This window comes from Pelophylax lessonae (assembly GCF_965119305.1).
Source record: "Pelophylax lessonae genome assembly, chromosome: 2".
Classification (NCBI taxonomy): domain Eukaryota; kingdom Metazoa; phylum Chordata; class Amphibia; order Anura; family Ranidae; genus Pelophylax; species Pelophylax lessonae.
In genome coordinates, this window is record NC_138769.1 from 234,412,354 (window position 1) to 234,435,183 (window position 22,830).

Sequence of the window (22,830 nt, forward strand, 5' to 3'; positions counted from 1 at the left end):
ACTTGGGCTTTAAAATAGTTGTAGCATAGCACTTGATATCTATAGTGAAATGCTTAGGATTTAGCCAGCTAGCATCAAATTCCTACTACTTATCTTTAATCAAAATCTACATCTACAAATTCCCAAATAATTAGTGATGATTGAATTAATGCAGTTGATTTGCTAATGGTGTAGTGACTGTTCACTTAGAAAAGTAAATATCTTAAAGTGGTTGTAACCCTATTAAAAAAAAGAGCTCCTGTTCCATTATACAGCACTGTCTAATCTGTCCTGTTCTAAGCTCTAAAAAACCTGGCTGATCCTGCCTGTTCCTGTGTACCCTTCTGTGTGCTGACCATGGTAAATATGGCTGCTGATCCCTGATTACCGTGGTCAGTTTACATCATTCCGTCATCCTGCTGCTCTCCTCTCTCCCCCTCCCTCCCTGTCAGCCCCTGTGTCTCTCCCCCTCGCTGCCCCTCCCCCCTCCTGTCACTTTAGTAGCTGGCAGTAAAAGTAAAGAACAATTACAGACAGCTCCTATGTTCTATTACTCTCTTCTACACAGTGTTAAAGTTTTTTTAAAACAATGCCTGTAAATACCTTATCTTCTATTTGTTCTGGCTGGTGATGTGACCTCTTGCTGCTCTCCTCCCCCATCTAAGGGCTACAGCGGGAGGGGCTAGGCAGCCAGCAGAGCGGCCATGTGACCTCCCCGGCTGATGTCAGAGGGGGATCTCAAAGAAATAGAGCGGCCGGAGGTCACGCGACCGGACAGAAGAGATCTAAGATAAGGTATTTACGGGCATTGCTTTAAAAAAACATTTACACAGTGTAAGATAGATTGATGACACAGAGGGGCTGGCAATAATTGTTCTTTACCTTTACAACCACTTTAAGACCTTTTTTTGTTTTTTGCTTCATGTTATTTATTTATTTTTCACATGATTAAGTGTTTAAAATGAACTCAGTTTCACTTTTTTCACTAAGCTAAATAAACAATCATTCTCTTTGCTCTTCTCCTTTAGTAAATCAACTCAAATTAGTCTACCTGCTTGAAATTGTTTGTTCGTGTACATGATCTCAGCAGGTTTTATATCTACCTTGCCTTACAAAACATTAATTAGTTCATGGCCACAGCTGGATCTACGTTAAAATAGTCATTTTAAATCTCATGACACAGTTTTTAACGCAGGCTGAATGGACCAGGAACCTGGCCAGCAGCATTAATTGTCCATCCTGCATTTGCTAGAAATGACTTAGGTCTAATTGACCATAGGGACCAAGGTTCAATTTGCTTTTGCCTGTCTTCGTGCCCAACAGTCATGGTCCACTGAGTGCACTGCAGGACAATGCACTACGTACTTTCAAAGCCACACATAACAAGGTAAAGAAATCTTCAATCTAAATCTTTCTCTCGTTTATAGTCAAATCAACATGCAAGGACTAAAGGTACATTTACAGCACCTGCTCAACAATATTTTCAGTTCTTTGAGTGAAAGAGTGCAATTTTCCAAAGAAATAGTAAAATATAGGAAATATGTACAAAAGATTCTGTGCTTATGTTTCTTGCTTTAATTGCTGCTGGCTGTGAATGTAGATGCCGTATTGGTGCTAGCTCTTAACTGGGCAGTAAACAAGTTGTGTCACAGGAGGAGTTTTCATCTTGGCCAAATTGCTTCTCTACCATTAAATGACGGCAATTAGCATATGCACATAACATCAGATTCCTGCTCTTCACATGACACATGCAGGGTAATGCAACTAGCAGACTGCATCCTATTACTTTGTAGAACACTTATTCACTTACTCTCCAAAAGAATTTGATTTCCTGCAGTGTAATAAAATCAAGTTGTCGTAAATGCCATTAAGAATACATTATCTGCCTGTGTTATAGCTTATATGCGTAAAATAAATTTTGAAAAAATTAGGAAAACTATTAAAAAGTAAGTTTGATTTTTTTTATTATCAAAAAACCCATGTGCAGTTTCTCAGCTAAAAGCAGGCAAAAAAAAAAAAAAAAAAAAAAAAAGCTGCTCCCATCATTTTACAAATTACACCCTGCATAATCCCTGTTGGGATTAATCTTTTATTGACACTGCAAGGATGGGTAGACCTGTGACAATCCTACTATTCACGTAGAAAAGGTTATTTTATTGAACAAATTCATTCATTATTCATTTCTGGTTTAAATAAAAAAAAGTAATTTTAACATGTTTTGACATAAAGCATATTTAAAGCAATATTAATCTCAGAAAAAGTATGTAAGATATTGCAGTTTATCATTACCTAAATGTGGGGACAGAATTAGTTTTCTTTTTGTGGACTTTTTTTTCCCTTTATTTTCACCTAATGATGAAGCCAGCAACAAACTTCCTGTCTTAGGATGGCTCCACTGTATAAAGAAGCAGCGGAGCCACTCTTGGATAGCAGCATTTGTAGGGAAGATAGTGTTAGATGCACTAGTAAATTCAGATGGACTTGACTAACAAATTAAAGATGAAATCCAGATTAACATTTTTAAGAAGTTACAGCAAAAGGTATTCTTTCCCTTTTCTGATAAATGTTTTACATAAATGAACAAAATATGACAATTGTACGCACCCTTGTTAGTTACATAGTCCATCTGGCTTAACCAATAAAAAACAAAAAACAGTAGACAAAACACAACCATACAATCCCATATACACAATCCTATACCTGCAGTTGATCCAGAGGAAGGCGAAAAAACCCCAGCAAAGCATGATCCATTTTGCTACAGCAGGGGGAAAAATTCCTTCCTGATCCCCCGAGAGGCAATCGGATGTTCCCTGGATCAACTTTACCAATAAATATTAGTACCCAGTTATATTATGTACACCCAGGAAAGAATCCAGGATTTTTTTTAAAAAAATCTAGTGAGCTGGCCAGAACCACCTCTGGAGGGAGTCTCTTCCACATGTTCACAGTTCTTACTTTGAAGAAACCTTTCCGTATTTGTAGACAAAATCCCTTTTCCTCTAGACCTGCTTTATGCATGCTACAGATGCGCCACTTTACAAGCACATTAAGGGGACCCCCAGGCACTATATTTAAAGGAATTTTAGATTTTTATTGTTGCACTTTAAGCACACAAAAACATCACTGCTCCTGAAAAACTACTGTTTTTTCTTTTTTTTTTTTAAATGATAAATGTCCCCCAGGGCATTACCCAGACCCCATACCCCTGTTATTGCCAATTACTTGCATATAAGCCTTCAAAATGGGCACTTTTGATTTTTCCTGTTCAGCCCTCATAGACTTCATTAGGGTTTGCCATTCGGATTAAAACATTTCCCCTGTCCGGAGTTCTACTGCGAACCGAACAGGGGGGTGTTTGACCCATCCCTAATTCAGAGTAGTTTTTGAAGGTGGCCTGTAGATGTCAGAGAATTTTGGAAGGTTTAACTGTTTTTACCAGGAACTCTAGACCCAAGAGAAGATGTTGATTCCGATTTTGGTAATAGATGTTTCTTTTATGTGAAGTTTGATCAAAGTGTTTAAACATTTTATTTTTTAGATCTTATATTTGCTGGTCAAATCAATGTAAACATTTCATTATTTATTCTGAATATGCTATGTTTCAGAAGGAAAATGTTTCAGGTACAACATAAATATGTCCAAACTCAGTATTGTCCATGTGCAATATTGTGTTATCTGTAAATATCAAATGATCCTCCAAGCAATTTTAGAGCACCTGGATCTTAGGTATTCGTTATAAACAGAGGTTTGTGTTAAAGAAGCAGATTGGTCACTTAGCTAAGTAAAGCTGTGTCACTTCAACCATTCAATCTTATGTGAAGTAAATTCCCATCTTTTTTAAATTCCTCTGCATATTTGATGTTAAGACAAGTTCACTAAGTTAAGTAAACTTTCTATGCCTTTAATAAATCATCCCCCAAACCTTCACTTAAGCCTGACTTTGCAGCTTTGCCTTTATACTATCTAAAGCTAATACCACTCCCCCATCCTAAACCACACAACCTCTGCCTACCCAGCCACAGATGGTTACTTACCAGAGCTGTAGCATCCTCCAAGGTTTCAAACTTTACATAAAAAAATCTCTTCAGCACTGGTTATGCCCTCACATTGTGGGGTTTATTTACTACACTAGAGGGTGCAAAATCTGGTGCAGCTCTGCATAGAAACCAATCAGCTTCCATGTTTTTTTTTTTTTGTCAAAGCTTGTTTGAACAAGCTGAAGTTAGAAGCTGATTGGCTACCATGTACGGCTGCACTGGAATTTACACTCTTCAGTTTTAGTAAATCAACCCCTCTGTTCTTGTTGACTTGAATGAGTTTGTATACCAAGGATCCCCAGTGTGATGGATTTAGTGGCAGTTATTATAAAGGTGCAATTGTCTTTTAGCAGTCCAATAATAAGGCCTCTGTAGCCACATGGGGCATTAGTGTTAGTTTGGATGCACCAATATACCTTATACATTTCCTTTAGAATGGTGAAACAATTTTTTGCTGGCTAATTACATCTGTATTCCTAGTAATTCTCTCACTAAGGCCGGCCATTGACGGTTCGAATCTCGGCCAGGTCAGCAGGAAACGGCCAAGATTTGAACTGTGTGCGGGCAGACTGAATGTACCAAGTCAACCGATTGATCAACTTGGGTACAACCAGCCACTAGCAATAATTACTGTCTTCTACCGGCAGGAATGGCTTTTGCCTTTCCCCAACCCATGGTTGCAGGAAAGAAATTTGCACGGTCTATGGCCTGCCTTAGAATAAAGCTGAGAAGTTTAAGCCTCAGTACCATAGCAAATTTGCGGTAGAGATATGTAATTGGTCATGGCCAGGGAAAGATTTGTTTGTCCTATACACATTTGTGGTCTTTAAACAGTTCCCTTAAGGCAAATTTTAGAAAGAACTGCATTTTATTAGATGTTTGAAGCATACAAATGTATTGCTGTATTTGTATGAAATGGCACATTTAGTAGAACTTTAACAGATAAATCTTCCTAACTGGCCAACAGGCAAATGTTCTGCATATTGTATTTGTAAACCAAGCAAAAAAAAAAACGGAATCTGTTTCAATCATCTGCATTCCTGTTTGATGGGTCTTGTTATTGTGGTTTCCAGTAGACTTTGTTAAAGCAGTCTCATATTGAAATTGTATTTGTTGCTCTTGAACTCCCCAATCTTATTGCTATGGCTTGGAATATTAGATTCCAATACAGGACAGCACTGGAAATCTTATTAAGCCTTTTGAAACAACTAATTATGAAATGACAGGCTGACCTAAAATACATTTTGGAAGGAAGTTATTGTTTTAACACTGATGAGAGCTTTAGTTTCTTTATATTCTTTGCGGAACTGGAAATATAATTGAATATACACTAAATAATTATCTGTGCCAGTGGCTTAGTTTAAAGAAAGACTGCATCAAAGTACAAAGAAAGTTAACAAAGCCTTTTCTGCACCCTTAAATGATACAGAGACTTACATGTAATGTTCTCTACTTAAAAAAAATATATAATTTGTTTAGTATTATTGTAGACCACACGTAGATCCACCACAATTAAAAAATTGCATTCATGTTTTACTTTTGTAGCAAAATTATTAATGTGTATACAATCAAAAATTGTTTTGGGTAGAGGTTGATGTGGCAAACTGCTTATATATTAAAACTTACCTTTGCGGCTTCTAATAATTTCAAGCACCAATAAGTTCTTTCAGACATTTTTTCCTCTTCCGGCACATATCCTGTTACTAAGGGCCAGTTAGATTCCATGTTCAGTTCCCTAGTGTATACTGTAAGAGACACGCCACATTGATACAGTGTGGTCTAGTTTGTACATAAATGCATTTTATGATGTGCATTAATATGAATCACGTTAAGGCAGCCCATTGAAATGAGGGCAAAAAAAGCCCCAAAAATTGGACATAATCTAAATTTTGTAATGCAATGCCTTAGTGCATTAGAGTGCCAGTCAAAACGTATTGCGCCGCAACTCATGTAACGTGTGTTGCTACATGTTACCACAGCTCACTAGTGTAAGTGTGTCTCAAAACCTAAAATTCATTGATCATTGTGAGTAACAATTCTATTTTTTCTCCCATATTCTTTCACCCTAACACACCAACATAATGCACAAATGACAAACTTGCATTGTAGCGCACAGCACACAAAAAAAATGTAATGTCAAGTATTAAATGTATTGTGGTGCAATGGCAGCCTATTAAAAAAAATGGGCTTTTAACTCAATGCAGAATAAAGCTCAAATATCTCACATTAAAAGCACTTGTGTTTCAGTAATGCATTAGTGTGAATAGGCCCTTAGTATAACAAATACATTTGTTCAAAACAGGAGAAGGGAGAAGATGCTGCCACACACCACAGCACTAGAATGTCATAGGGGATTGATTTGCTAAAGGCAAATAGACCGTTCACTTTGCAAGGGAAATTTTCACTTTGCAAGGAAACTTCTGTCCAGGACTAAATTAAATTTTGCAAAGAATGCCCATTCACAGCAAAAAAAAAAAAAAAAATTAAAAAAAAAATGCATTTTTGCTTGCACATAATTGGATTATGGAGGTTAAAAGAGCTTAGCCTCATTCACTAAGCTAGAAAACTCCCATGTAAGGTTCAACTTCCCTTAAAAAGTAAGCAGAATTTTTTGCCTTTAATAAATCAACCCCAATGTCTCTGTATATGGACTATCATGAGGCAAGGGGGAAAAAGTCTTTCATGGTGCAGTCTAAGATAAAATGAGTTTGCCATCTTGCCCCCAGCTTTCACCAGATTTTTTGGATAGCAGCGAAACAGTGCAATGTACATCTGCATCCCGAAGCTGCTCTTCCTATATCTATACCATAAAAATCAGCCAAAGGCGTAACAGGGTAGTGCCTACTGTTTAAAGAGTTATGGATTAGTCATCACCTTCTCCCTAAAACTACAACTGTATTATTTTTAAGGACTTGTTTAAAGCTTAACTCAAGGCAAAAAGCTTAATACACAGATAAAAAACATAAGGCAGCTGTTTAACCTGCCAAATAATTTACATTTCTGCCCATCCAGTTCTAAAATTTACACAGCTCCATTGCACAATTCAAAATTAGATATTTACAATACATTGACTGCATGTCTGACTGCGAAAAAACGTAGTGATGTACTCAAAAAATACATTTTTCTTTATCCCAATCTGTCCCTTCCATAAAAAAGCAGACCTTCTTTTCCTAAAAAAAAAAAAAGTTTTTCTTCTTTAACTCATAGTTGACCCACCCCCTACGTTCATGGCATTTACTTCTCTCCTGATGACTTCTGGGATATCCAAGCCAGATATCCCAGGAGGAATAGCTTCTATACAGTAACCAGAGAAGGGCAGATCTGGTGTCTGGAGGAGACAGCCAACTGCCAATGATGTCAGAGGGGAAGATGGCGGTACGGGATCTGGCTTTTGGTGATGGAGAGGTGAATTACAGCAGGAGAATCCCGAATTTGTGATGAATACAGAGAGCTTCTTTCATTGTCTTTTGTATCTGCCCAGAGTTGAACTTTAACCACTTAAGCCCCGGAAGATTTTACCCCCTTCCTGACCAGGGCCTATTTTGCGATTCGGCACTGCGTGACTTTAACAGACAATTGCACGGCCGTGCAACGCTGTACATAAACGAATTTGGTGTCCTTTTTTTCCCACAAACAGAGCTTTCTTTTGGTGGTATTTGATCACCTGTGCGATTTTTTGATCATGCGCTATAAACAAAAAAAGAGCGTCAATTTTGCAAAAATAACAATATTTTTCAAATTTTTTTATATGAAATTCCCCCTCAAAAAATGTAAAAACCAAAATTTAACATTTTAGGCCAATTTATTTTTTTTACCATATGTTTGGTAAAAAAAAAAATAAATCGCAAAAAGCGTATTTTGATTGGTTTGCGCAAAAGTTATTGCGTTTACTAACAAAGGGAAAGATTTTTGTTGTTTTTTATTTTTAATGCGTAATGGCGGCGATCTGCGATTTTTTTTGCGGGACTGCGACATTGGGATGGACAGATCGGACCCTTGACTGACATTTTTGACACTTTTGGGGTTACCAATGACATTACTACAGTAATCAGTGCTATATATATGCACTGTTACTGTAAAAATTACACTGGCAATGAAGGAGTTAACTGTATTGGAGAGGGAGGGGTTAAATGTGTCCTAGGGGCATGCTTCTAACTGTGATTGGCTGTGGCTTGATGTGTAAGAGCAGTGATCAACGGTCCTACATAGTAGAACCGTTTGATCATCATTCTTACACAGGGAGAACTGACAGGCGGCTTTGTTTACATTAGCCGCCTGCCTTTCTCCCGCTGTCACGGACGATCGCGAGTGCCCGGAGGACATCGGGTCTGCCGGGCACACACGCGGGTGGGGTCCGTGACCGAGCAGGAGCGTGAATCTGGCGGCACGCGCTCGCTCCCAAAACCCTTACAGGCTAGCGACATAGCCCTACATCGCTCTGCCTGTGAGGGGCTGACTGCCGACGTAAATAGTCAAATAGTCGTGTGGCAGTCGGCAAGTGGTTAAAGTCATGAGTTCAATATTTTTTTCTTCATACATGCATCTCTAAAAATTGTGAAATTTAATAAAAATAAAAAGAATTTCCTATTTTGAAGATTTCACTAAGCAGTTATGAAATATTTTAGCTCATATTACATCAATAAAACAATTGCAACAGGTCAGCATTGGCAAAGAGAAGATGCAACACAAATCAACATATAAACAACCGATTTCTAATGTATTATAATACATTATAAAGGCAGATAGTTTTCACAGTAAGGGCTCATTCACACTAGCACTCATCCCCATGCAATGTGAAAAGCCTTTGTTCCCTTTTCTGTCCTAGTTACATGAAGCCATCCTATATTAGTGAGTGGACACCTGCATAGCCAATTTTACAGGTTCAGGTGTGGGTGCACAGACCCCAACATAGAGACTGTGCATCCAGGGCCATGCAACTGTTCTCGCATACAGTACCTGTCAAACTCAGCTACATAGGTGATTTAGATGATGCGTTTTCATTCACCAATATGGGCTGCCGGCATGCAGCTCAGTGCAAAGATGGAAAAGTAAACAGAGGGCTTTTCACTTTGAATGGGGCTGAGCCCCCAAGCCAGTGGGCCCTAATGCTACATACACATTGCACTCCTGCAACTAACTTTAAAAAGCAGATGTTATGTGGGAAATATTAACAACTTTTATGGTTCCCAGACCACTTTGTTCTGCATTAAGAGTTTCTTTCTAAACTGACCACACCTACTGTCTCAACTGACACCACTGAGAAATTAAATTTACTTCCATCTATTTATATACATGTATAAATGCGGTCAAAATGTATATAAATATAGATTTGATAGTGCCAGTGTGAAGGAGGCCTAAATGTATTTTCTAAAAACACGGTATTTTGCTGAATTTATTATACTATACTCTAAGCACTATTTATTTAGATGCAATAGATGCAGAATCTTCATTTACATTGAATGTCCATGGAATCACAAGTTGTAATGAGTGAACTGGACTGGGTTCTGTTCACGGGAGGATCTACAAACCTAGCCTGACATTCACAATCCCCTGAACATAAAGTCCAATCTCATTAAAATCTATGTAAGACAAATATTGTTATTTTTTTCTGGCCTTTTTCAAATATCAAGCTCTCTCCATAAATAAGTATCCCTTGTTACTCATTCACAAACAAATTAGGCCATGACTTAACTCAATTACATCACCTGGGATGTTCCCTAAGTTATTTAAAATTTGAAACTAGAAGGTGGAAGCTGTCATTTTGTGGCTGCAGTAATACCTTTACTAAATTATTGACAGTTTCAGTAGCCGGAGGTTTTCGGCAGGCGGCAAAGCAAATCTGTCACTTTGCACAATAAGACCAAATTGTCTTTAAAACCCAAGCCTTGGTTCTCCTTCCTTGCTGTCTTTAATTAAAAAAAAAAATAATAATAAAAAATTGCACTTATATCTTTTTTTTTTCTTCATGGGTCCTCTTCTTACTCCCACTAGTTGGTGTGTCATGAGCACTTAATATGTGGCACTGTTCCCTCCAGAACATACTTGTTGTGAGCTTAGAGAGACCTGGGCAGGTCCTTGATAGCCTGGACTTACAGTAAGTGGGTTGAATGATGCTGGACATCAGTCAACCTGGAAGAGGAACAATTTAAGTTGGAATTGGGGTTAAAGTAATGCAACACATGTATTTTCAAATATATCACATGATAAGCCATCTGCTAATTATAGAACTGCAATCTGGTTTCCTTAAGTATGAGATGAGAAATAGATAGCATGATATAGCTAAATTGGTACATAAGCCAATTTCTTGCAGTTTCTTGAAAATAAGAATATTTTGCTATGTCACAAGAATTAGAATTCTCAGTGGTAATGATAAGTAAGTATGGCAGTAGTGACTATAAATATGATCCAAACGAACCTACGTGTCAATCAATGGCTATCTTTATGTAAAAGACAAATGTGGTTGGCCAACTATAAAATGTCAAAATGTTCCCATAATCACAGTCAATGAAGTAAAAACTGCCACAGTCACTATTATTTACAATGAGCTATCATTTTGCTCATCCCTAAGAATTGTGATGCAAGATACAAATGGCCACTAGTATGAACTGCAATACTCTCATTCGTTCATTACTCACTGCAGAGCTACTATCAAGATTTAATGCATTTCTTTAATGGGTGTCCTTCTAGCTAGGTCTTCACATGTGCTATTAAAGAAACTGTTTCATGTTTTTTTCAATTCATCTTTAACTAAATACTACATTACAATAAAAAAACAGTAAAAGTATGATAAAGCATAGTGATGCATCTACTTCAACAAAAAGATATTTGTCAAACAGTTTCTCTGGCTTTTAATAATGGATGGGTTGTATTCAAAGGCTCACTGTTGTTTCTGCATTTCTATTATGTACTTTTGATTTTCTAGAAAATCTAAAAAATCCTTTTTCATCTTATTCCTGTAGAATTACTTTTACAAAGGCTGACAGTACCTTCTGATCCACTGATGCTATAATATAACATTTCGTAAATTAGATTGCTTCTCCTCCCTAGTCTGCTATAAAAATGACAGAAAAGAAAGCTGAAATGTAAGACCATCTAATAAATTAGATACATTAAAGTGTATTTATAATCACATTTTTCTTATTTTGTTATTTTGTTTCGGATTGTGTGTGGAAGGATTAGGAATTCTGCTTGGTTATTGTTTGTTGCCTATATCCTGTTGGGAGATTTTCTTTCAATCAGTGAGGGAAAATCACCCCAAAGTGAAGGAACTCCACCCTTAAAACTGGCTTTTTTTGAGGATTTTTCTAAGGACAATTGTTAAATTTCATATTTTGTTCTCATTATTCTGTCTCAGTGACAATGCTCACCAGGACAAATAAATGGGTAAATTAACCTAGGAGTGACATAGACAGCATTGAAAAGCTAACAGAGGGTCTAATCCAGGGGCCTCCAAACTGTGTCCCTCCAGTTGTTCAGGGAACTACATTTCCTATCGTGTCTAATCATGTCTGTGAATGTCAGAGTTTTACAATGCCTGATGGGATGCTTAGTTCCGCAACAGCTGGAGGGCCGTAATTTGGAGATCCCCGGTCTAATCCTTCCCCGTTCTAAACATTGAAAACATTAAAACTGTTGCCTTTATGTAAACAAAGACATAAAAAAAACATTTTACTGCTAGAATGTAATGCAGGTTTTGGTCAAATGGAAACCATTTTTAGCAATCTGACTATTGTAGATTTTTTTTTAGAGAAAATGATCAATGTAAATACATTATGACGGTAACAAACATGCAATAAAAAATTGACTTAACAAGAAATGGTTCCAATATTATCACAAAATAAGATAACAAATGAATAGATGAAATAGCAAACATTGCAAATAAAGCAACTCTATGGCCTACTGTACGGGTGTCAATGACAACCAAGAATTTCCCTAAAGAATACAGACATGCTACTGTGTATCATGCTAACTTTGTTATTTAAATGTATTTTGTAAGAGGATATGTACAACCTGTTTATGGCGCTACTCTGTAAATATCAAAATATAAAAGTATTAAAAGGAAATATCTGAGAAAAAAAAAAAAGTATTTATTTTGCATTAATTAGCAATAACCTAGCTTATATCAAGGATGGTGTTTAAATATTAAGATTAATCAAGATGTATTAATGTTTCCTACGGCACCCAGTTGGATCCCCATGTTATTTTCTAGATCAAGTCAGAAAATTGCAGCAATGCTCCTTTTTTCCGTCCCTGTAGTTGCTATACATCAGCAGCACTATTGTTAAAATCAGAAGATGACTAGCGTTCAGCAGGCACTCTTGATAATAGGCTGTAGCAGAGTGGAATTTTATATATCTCTTCTTGACGGCCCTTTCTATGGCTATGTGTTTATTTTGTGCAATGACTTGGGAAAGTTAACCTAGCCCCTTTTACCCGCCCCCCACATTGTGTGCCTGCATCTCTTATTTACTGCTCGCTGGCTTCATTCCATTGTAGATGACTGGTTATGAATTACAACCTATCCATTACAAGAAGACCTGGGGGGGCAATCTTTTCCCTTCATGGACAAGTTCATAAGCCACTTGTCGAGGGTACACAGTGCTGGCGATTTATAGACCTGTCAGATTTCTCCACAGATATATTTCTCATTTGCTGTAGCTGTTATACTATAAAGATTCAGTTGTCGGCTTGAACTTTTTTGTCATTTCTTTTAACTGTATTTTTGAGGACTATAGCATTACTATAGGTTATGTAGCACCTTCTGTCGACTAAAAAAAAAAAAAAAAAACACAAAATTTGGCAGGGGTATGCTAGTTAAGTGTTATGGATTTATCTGTGCGATATGCGGCAAGTGTTAGAAATCCTTAGCTCGTTGGAATAAACGTTTTACGTTCTAAAAAAAAAAAATTTTTTTCAGAATCAACTCATGTATAGGAGCTGTAGACTTAAGACATTACTTTAATTTGTGAAATGTTACTATTTAAATCATTTTCTTGATGTGTGAGTTTCTTAGTGGGTGTAAATGATTTTTTTTTCTTTCTTATTAATCATGTTCAAGAAAAAGCTGCTGTCTTTTTATGGTTTATAGATCAGTTCCATTTATACAATTTTATCAATGCCTGTATTAAAAATCTTTTTTTCTCCTACTTTAAAGGTATACATGCATTTGGAGGCAGCCTATTCTATCCTCCTACTTTATTTTATGATGAAGGAAAAATTATGAAGTATTAATAATTGGTAGCCAGGAACCATGTTTTTTATTTTTTAATTCACAGCAAGAAAGAGGTGCATTTTTTAAAACTCAGAATAATAAAGTGATTTGGTCAAGGGAAGACTGGAAACTTTTGCCTGGGGCCAAACACAACCAACAAGCATTTTCATGGTAAGGACAGATTTCTGTGGGCTAAATGATACCACACACACAGTGGTATCATGGTGCAGCACTGTTTGGTGTGCATGATCAAAGGTGGATGTTTCTAAAGAAAATGTTTATTGTGACACATCTTTTCAGGATTTTGACTCAGCATCTGGTAGCAGTTCCTAAATTTGCATAGGAATGTTGTGCTGGAAGACTTCCCACTGCCAAATGCTATGATTGCAGATCTGAAAATTAGGTAGGTATCTATGTAATGTTTAGCATGTGTGACATTGGATTGTGAGTCACAGTCTGGTTGATGCCTGAATAGGAGAGCATATCTACTCAGGACTACCAATATTTCTTAGTACTAAATGGGGTGAAATGCCCCACTATACCTCAAGCCCCGTACCCACTGTTTTTTTGTAAGTGTTAAGTTTAACCACTTAAGGACTGGAAGGTTTTACCCCTTAAAGACCAGGCCATTTTTTGTGATATGGCACTGCGTTAATTTAACCGGCAATTACGTGGTTGTGCAACACTGTACCCAAATAAAATTGATGTGCTTTTTTCCCACAAATAGAGCTTTCTTTTGGTGGTATTTGATTACCTCTGTGTTTTTTATTTTTTGTGCTATAAACAAAAGAAGAGTGACAATTCTGAATACAAAAATATATTTTTTACCTTCTGCTATAAAACATATTCAATAACATTTTTTAAAAGTCACATTTTTTCATCAATTTTGGCCAATATGTATTCTGCTACATATTTTTGGTAAAAAAAAAAAATCCAATAAGTGTATATTGATTGGTTTGCACAAAAGTTATCGCGTCTACAAACTAGGGGATAGATTTATGTAATTTTTATTTATTTATTTTTTTTTACTTTTTTAATCAGCGTTTTTTAGCGGGACTGCAACATTGCGGCAAACAGATCGGAAACTGAGAGTTTTGACACTTGAGGGGACCAGTGACATTAATACAGTCATCAGTGCTAATAATATGCACTGTTACTGTACTAATCACACTGGGAGCGAAGGGGTTAACACCAGGGGTTAAGTGTGCTCCTAGGGAGTGCTTTCTAACTGTATGGGGCATGGACTCAATAGATGAACATAGAGATCTGTGTTCCTAAATAGCAGGCACACAGGATCCCTGTGTTCATCTGTGACAGAATGGCGGTCTGCCTTGTTTACTCCATGGGGAGCGATCTCGGGTGGCCTACGGACATCGCATCTGCGCATCTCCTGCGCCTGTGCGCACCCCCACTGTCTATTACACAAAGCGGCATACAGATACGTTCTTTTGTGTAATAGAGCTGATCTGCCGCAGTAAAACTACAGCAGCTGGTCATGGTCGACAAGTGGGTAACTAATAATGAAAAAATAATATAGCGTGTACAATTGCGACACAAGTCATATTATAATTGCATGTTATGAAAAAATGACCTTTCCTTTTCAATATGTAGCCGCTGTAATTTTCTGAACATGCAATGCAATGTTCAGTTTTTCTGTACACAGAATGTGTACTGACCACACCCCAGAAACATAATTTCCTGCTTGTGTGATTGGCTCAATGATTTTCTCAGAAGTCTGCATTAAGATACAAGTCATATTTCAGACATCCCCTGGAACAAAAATGTAAATTTTGGCAAGATACTCCCAATAGGAACATGTCTAAAGGGATGCAAACCCAGCATATGTCCTCATTAATTCTCTGCAGGTGCCACAGCTGATTGATAGTTATGAAATCACTCTTATTAGATTCATTTTCCCCCAGGGGCACACAGGGTTTTCTTCAGAATAACAAAAGGTAGGAATCTGCAACAAAGGTTGTTATAATCCTTGCAATGTACCTAGATCACCCTGAGGGGAATGTTTTTTTCCTAATAAAAGTCGACTTACGTTTTAATAATATGTTAATTCTAAGGGTTGGCAAAAGAACTCCACTCAATTTGTGACACCTCTTGTAACTTAGAGGTGCAAAGTACAAAGTATACAGGAACAGGGTTCCTTCCACATTTGTAAGAAAAAGTGTACAAATCAAATTTTCCTATCAGATTATGGATTTTAAAATCACTAGACAAAATCAAATAGAATAGAACCCCTGGAACAAAGAACATGGAGGAAAAATGGGAGTGCTTCAAGAACTTACTAAATAAAGGGATTGGCCAGTGCATTCCAAAGTGGAATACATTTAAAAGAGCAAAAATAAACCCAGGGTGGATAAACTCCAACATAATCCAAAATATAATTTTTAAACTCCAACATAAAAATGCATATTAATACTAAAGAAAAGGCCTTAAAAAAATACAAGGCTGAGGGGTCATTGGCAGCATTCCAACATTACAGAGAGTGCAATAAGAAATGTAAAGGCAAAATCAAGGTGGCTAAAATAGAACACAAAAGATATATATCGGAAGAGAGTAAAAAAAAAAAAAAAAACAAACAAGAAATTATTTAAGTATATAAATAGTAAGAAAGCGAGACCAGGACACATTGGCCCCATTAAAGACGACAAAGGGAATCTGGCCACAGAGGACAGAGAGAAGACGAAAGTGTTAAATCATTTCTTCTCTTCAGTCTTCACAAAAGAATTGGGGGGCTACATTAACCCAGCTTGTAATTTTAAATTAAATAATACACCTCAGGAAGTACCCCCATGGTTAACAGAAGATAGACTTAGAACTAAACTAAAGAAACTTAACATAAATAAATCACTGGATCGGATGGCTTGCACCCGAGGGTTCTTAACCACCTCCCACCCGGCCACTGTACATAGACGGCCGGGTGAGAATCTCATGCTTCTGATCGGACGTTCCCGAACGTCCTGCAGAAGGAGTGAGATCACGCCGCTCCAGGCACGCGCATCGGCATGATCTTGATGTGCCTGTGTCCCTCGGACACATAGCAACAAGTTTTGGCAGGAGGGCCCTGTGATTGGCCCTCCTGATCACATCACGGCTGTGTCCAATCACAGCCGTCATGTAATGTAAATACATCCGTTGTAACGGCTTTGATCTCTTCTTCTCCTCACATAGATCCTGTCAGTGAGGAGAAGAAGAAACGATCTGTGCTGCAGCCAGGGGATCAGTGAGTTTGAAGCATTTTTTTGCTAATTACTCACTGATCATGAGGGGGGGTCTGTGCTGGTAATCCGAACATTGATTACCAGTGCAGACCCTGGGGGGGGGGGTGCCAATAGAGCCACCAGGGATGCCCACCCATGACTACCAGGGATGCCCACCATGGCCACCAAGGATGGCAATCAGGGCTCAGGGAGCCTGTCAGTTGTGCCATCCCTATCAGTGCTGCCCACCATTGCCATCTATCAGTGCCGCTCACCAGTACTCATTATTGCCCACCAGTGCTGCCTATCAGTGTCCATGAGTGCCATCCATCAGTGCCGATCAGTGCCAATCAGTGCCACCTATTAGTGCCCATCAGTGCTGCCTATCAGTGCCGCCTATCAGTGCCCATCAGTGCCACCTATCAGTGCTGCCTATCAGTGCATATCAGTGCTGCCTATCAGTGCCCACCAATGCTGCATATCAGTGCTACCTATCATAGTTGCATAGTTAGTGAGGTTGAAAAAAGACATCAGTCCATCCAGTTCAACCTATGATGTGTGTGTGTGTTTGCTTTTAACCGTACATTGTATACCCCTGTATGTTGTGGTCTTTAAGGTGTCCATCTAATAGTTTTTTGAAACTATCAATGCTCCCTGCTGATACGACTGCTTGTGGAAGAGAATTCCACATCTTTACCGCTCTTACCGTGAAGAACCCCTTACGCACTTTAAGGTTAAACCGCCTTTCCTCAAGTTTTAGTGAGTGGCCACGTGTCTTATTGTATCTCCTTTCTCTGAATAGTTTGTTCCTTATGCTAGGGTCACCAGTACAGTATTTGTACATTGATATCATATCCCCCCTCAATCGTCTCTTCTCCAGAGAGAACAGGTTCAGTGCTTGTAGTCTTTCCTCATAACTGATTTCCTCCATTCCCCTAATTATTTTTGTTGCCCTTCTCTGGACTTTCTCCAGTTCCAGCACATCCTTCCTGAGGACCGGTGCCCAGAACTGGACAGCATACTCCAGATGTGGCCGGACCAGAGTCTTGTAGAGCGGGAGAATAATCTCTTTATTTCTGGAGTGAATCCCCTTTTTTATACAACCCAGTATTCTGTTGGCTTTGCTTGCGGCGGCTTGGCATTGCATGCCACTGCCAAGCCTGTTGTCTACCAGTACCCCCAAGTCCTTTTCCATCCTAGACTCACCCAGAGGTTCCCCCCCTAGTGAGTAGCTTGCTTTCTGGTTTCTGGCCCCCAAGTGCATTTTTACATTTTACATTTTTCAACATTAAATCTCATCTGCCATGTAGTTGCCCACCCCGTTATTTTGTTCAGGTCCGCTTGCAAGGTTTCCACATCCTGCATAGAAGATATTGGCATGCCTAATTTAGTATCATCAGCAAATACTGAGATTGTACTCGATATCCCCTCCTCCAGATCATTTATGAATAAATTAAACAGGATTGGTCCCAGGACAGAACCCTGGGGGACCCCACTTTCCACACCCGCCCAATCCGAGTACTCCCCATTAATCACCACCCTCTGTACTCTCCCCTGGAGCCAGTTCTCTATCCAGGTACTCACCTTACGGTCCATACCTACCTTCCTTAGTTTGTACAGTAAGCGTTTGTGGGGAACGGTGTCAAAGGCCTTTGCAAAGTCCAGATACACCACATCCACAGGCTTACCTTTATCTAGGTGGCAGCTCACTTCATCGTAGAAGGTTAATAGATTGGTTTGGCACGAACGATTTTTCATGAATCCATGCTGATTACTACTTATAATACCGTTTTCATTACTAAAGTCTTGTATGTGGTCCCTTAACATCCCCTCCAAAATTTTGCAGACTACTGATGTTAGGCTGACCGGCCTATAGTTACCCGGGATATATCTCGGCCCCTTTTTAAATATTGGTACCACGTTGGCTTTTTTCCAATCAGCTGGCACCATACCCGTCTGTAAACTATCCTTAAAGATCAAGAATAATGGTCTGGCAATCACCTGGCTGAGCTCATTAAGAACCCTCGGGTGCAAGCCATCCGGTCCCGGGGATTTATTTATGTTAAGTTTCTCTAGTTTAGCTCTAAGTCTATCCTCTGTTAGCCATGGCGGCACTTCCTGAGGTGTATTATTTAGTTCGGCCTTACAAGCAAGGTTCGTGTAGCCCCCCGATTCCTTTGTGAAGACTGAAGAAAAGAAATTATTTAACACTTCCGCCTTTTCTCTGTCCTCAGTGGCCATTTTTCCTTTATCATCTTTTATGGGGCCAATGTGTTCTGACCTCACTTTCTTACTGTTTATATACTTAAAGAACTTCTTGGGGTTCTTTTTACTCTCCTCCGCTATATGTCTCTCATGTTCTATTTTAGCCGCCCTGATTTCGTCTTTACATTTCTTATTACACTCTTTATAATGCTTAAATGCTGCCAATGACCCCTCAGTCTTGTATTTTTTGAAGGCCTTTTCTTTAGCTCTAATATACATTTTTATGTTGGAGTTTAGCCACCCAGGGTTTAGTTTTGCTCTTTTAAATTTATTTCCCTGTGGAATGCACTGGCCCACCCCCTTGTTAAGTATGCTCTTGAAGCACTCCCATTTTTCCTCCGTGTTCTTTGTTCCCAGGGTTCTATCCCATTTGATATTTTCTAGCAGCGAGCGCAGTTTAGGGAAATTGGCTCTTTTGAAATTCAGTGTCCTTATATTACCCTTGTGCTTCCTATTACTGTAATTAATACTGAAACCAATTGACCTATGGTCACTGCTCCCTAAGTTATCCCGTATTTCTATATCTGTGAGCAGGTCTGTATTGTTGGTAATCAGTAGGTCAAGTACCGCATTGTTTCTTGTCGGTGCATTCACCATCTGACCCATGAAATTGTCCTGCAAAACATTTAGGAACTGCCGAGCCTTGGCTGAGTGCGCGGTTCCTTCTGCCCAGTCTATATCCGGATAATTAAAGTCCCCCATTATAATGACATTTCCCATCCTTGCTGACAATCCTATCTGTAACATGAGGTCCACCTCACCCTCCTCCCTCTGGTTGGGGGGCCTATAGCATACGCCCAATATTACCTTCCCCACCGTGCCTTCCCTTTGAAGCTCTACCCATAGGGATTCTGCCTCGTCCTTTGCTCCATTATTAATATCATCCCTCATATTTACCTGTATACTGTTCTTAATATACAGACATACCCCTCCCCCTTTTTTACCCTCTCTATCCCTGCGATAAAGGGAATACCCCTGAATGGTCGCCATCCAGTCATGAGAGCTGTCAAACCAAGTCTCAGTTATCCCCACAAAATCTAAGTCCCCCTCAAACATCAGCAGCTCCAGTTCTTCCATCTTGTTGGCCAGGCTTCTGGCATTGGTATACAAACCTCGTAATTTTGATCGGTTACATTTATCCTCATTTGATGTTTTTAGGCTGCTCTCTTGATTTTTCCCCGTACCCACCCTGGGTTTAGGAGCTCCGAACATCCTACCGCTAATGCCCCCATTTCTGCCCTCTGAAACTTGCTTTCCACTGGCTAATTCTACATCTGTACCCTCCCCCCCATTCCCTAGTTTAAAAGCCCCTCAAACTTTTTGGCCATCCTCTCACCCAGTACGGCTGCACCCACCCCATTTAGGTGCAATCCGTCCCTACCAAAGAGCCGGTGACCGACTGAGAAGTCGGCCCAGTTCTCCAGGAACCCGAAACCCTCCTTACTACACCAGCTCCTCAGCCACTCGTTAACTTCCCTAATCTCCCGCTGCCTCTCTGGTGTGGCTCGAGGTACAGGTAGTATTTCAGAAAATACTACCTTGGAGGTCCTAGTCCTCAACTTAGCGCCTAAGTCCCTGAAATCGTTTAGGACTCTCCATTTTCCTCTGCCTATGTCATTGGTACCCACGTGTACCATGACAGCTGGGTCTTCCCCAGCCCCACCCAGTAATCTGTCCACCCGATCCGCGATGTGCCGAACCCGAGCGCCCGGCAAACAACAGACTGTTCGGCACACACGGTCTTTGTCACAGATTACACTGTCTGTCCTTCTAATAATTGAGTCCCCTACCACCAGCACCTGTCTTTCCTTTCCCTTTCTCCCGGCCTCACTGGAGGAGTTCTTCCCCTGGCAGCTAGGGGCGTCCCTCTGCTCCAGCAATGCTGGTCCCTGACTGGTTTTCCCAACATCACACAACGGGGCGTATCTATTGGGGTGCTCCAGCCCAGGATCAGCCTCCTTGCCTTGTCCCCTTCTAACCCTCCTAACTGTCACCCCTCTACTCTGCTCTGATGCCTGCACCTCCGATACTCCACCCACCTCTGTGCAGACCCCTGTCTGCACCTGACTGGTACGATCCTGGCTCTCCTCCGGTATGGACATTCGTCTCAGTGTTGCCAGCTGCTTCCCTAGATTCAGGACCTGAGCTTCCAGGGAAGCAACGTGCTTACATTTTGCGCATTTGTATTCGCCCTTGATCACATGTCTGAGGAATGCATACATACCACAAGATGTACACCGAGTCGCATCTCCACACCCGCCGGGCATTGTACCTACTATCTAATCTAATGGGGATTCAGCTATCAGTGCCACATATCAGTGTCCATCAGTGCTGAATATCAGTGCCACCCCATCAGTGCCTCCTCATCAGTGCCTGTCAGTACGGCCTCATCAGTGCTCATCCATGCAGGAAAAAACATATCTATTCACAAAATTTTATAACATAAACAAAAAACGTTTTCTTTTTTCAAACTTTTCGGTCTTCTTTTACTTGTGTACCAAAAAAGAAAAACCCTTGCGGTGATCAAGTACCACCAAAAAGAATCTCTATTTGTGGGAAGAAAATGACATAAATTTGGTTTAGGTACAGTGTTGCATGACCGTGCAGATGTCATTCAAAATGCAACAGCGCTAAAAGCTGAAAATTGGCCTGGGCAGGAATGTGGTGTAACTGTCCTGTATGGAAGTGGTTAAAGAACTCAGCCAGGTGATAGCCAGACCATTATTCTTGGTCTTTACGGATAGTCTACAGATGGGTATGGTGCAAGCTGATTGGAAAAAAGCCAACGTGGTACCAATATTTAAAAAAAGGCCAAGGTATATCCCAGGTAACTATAAACCTGTCAGCCTAACATCGGTAGTCTGCAAGATTTTGAAGGGGATGTTAAGGGACTATATACAAGACTTTAGTAATGAAAACTGTATTATTAGTTGTAATCAGCATGGATTCATGAAAAATCATTCTTGCCAGACCAATCTATTAACCTTCTATGATTAAGTGAGTTGCCATCTAGATAAAGGAAGGCCTATAGATGTGGTGTATCTGGACTTTGCAAAGGCATTTGACACAATTCCCCACAAACGCTTACTGTACAAACTAAGGTACATAGGTATGGACCATAAGGTGAGTACCTGGAAAGAGAACTGACTCCAGGGGCGAGTCCAGAGGGTGGTGATAAATGGGGAGTACTCAGATTGGGCGGGTGTAGAAAGTGGGGACCCCAAGGATCTGTCCTGGGACCAATCCTGTTTAATCTATTCATAAACGATCTAGAGGAGGGGATATCCAGCACAATCTCGGTATTTGTGGACTTTACTAAGCTAAGCAGGGCAATAACTTATTTGCAGCACCTGGTAACCTTACAAGCAGACCTGAACAAAATAATGGGGTGGGCAACTACATGGCAGATGAGGTTTAATGTTGAAAAATGTAAGGTACTGTACTTGGGCGTCAGAAACACGAACGCAAGTTGCTCGCTAGGGGGGGGGGACCTCTGGGGGCCTAGTGGACGACAAGCTCAGCAATGGCATGCAATGCCAAGCTGCTGCAAGCAAAGTCAACAGAATACTTGGATGTATAAACAAGGGGATTCACTCCAGAAATAAAGAGATTATTCTCCCACTCTACAAGACTCTGGTCCAGCCACATCTGGAGTATGCTGTCCAGTTCTGGGCACCGGTCCTCAGGAAGGATGTGCTGGACCTGGAGGCAGTCCAGAGAAGGGAAACAAAAATAATTAGGGGAATGGAGGACATCAGCTATGAGGAAAGACTACAAGCATTGGACTTATTCTCTCTTGAGAAGAGACGCTTGAGAGGGGATATGATATCAATGTACAAATACTGTACTGGTGATCATAGCATAAGGAAAAAACTTTTCAAAGAAAGGGAATACAATAAGACACGTGACCACTTACTAAAACTAGTGGAAAAACGGTTCAACCTTAAACTACGTAAGGGGTTCTTTACTGTCAGAGCATTAAGGATGTGGAATTCTCTTCCACAAGCAGTGGTATCAGCAGGGAGCATCAATAGTTTAAAAAACTATTAGATGGGCACCTTAAACACCACAACATAAAGGGGTATACAATGTACGGTTAACAGCAAACACACACACATCATAGGTT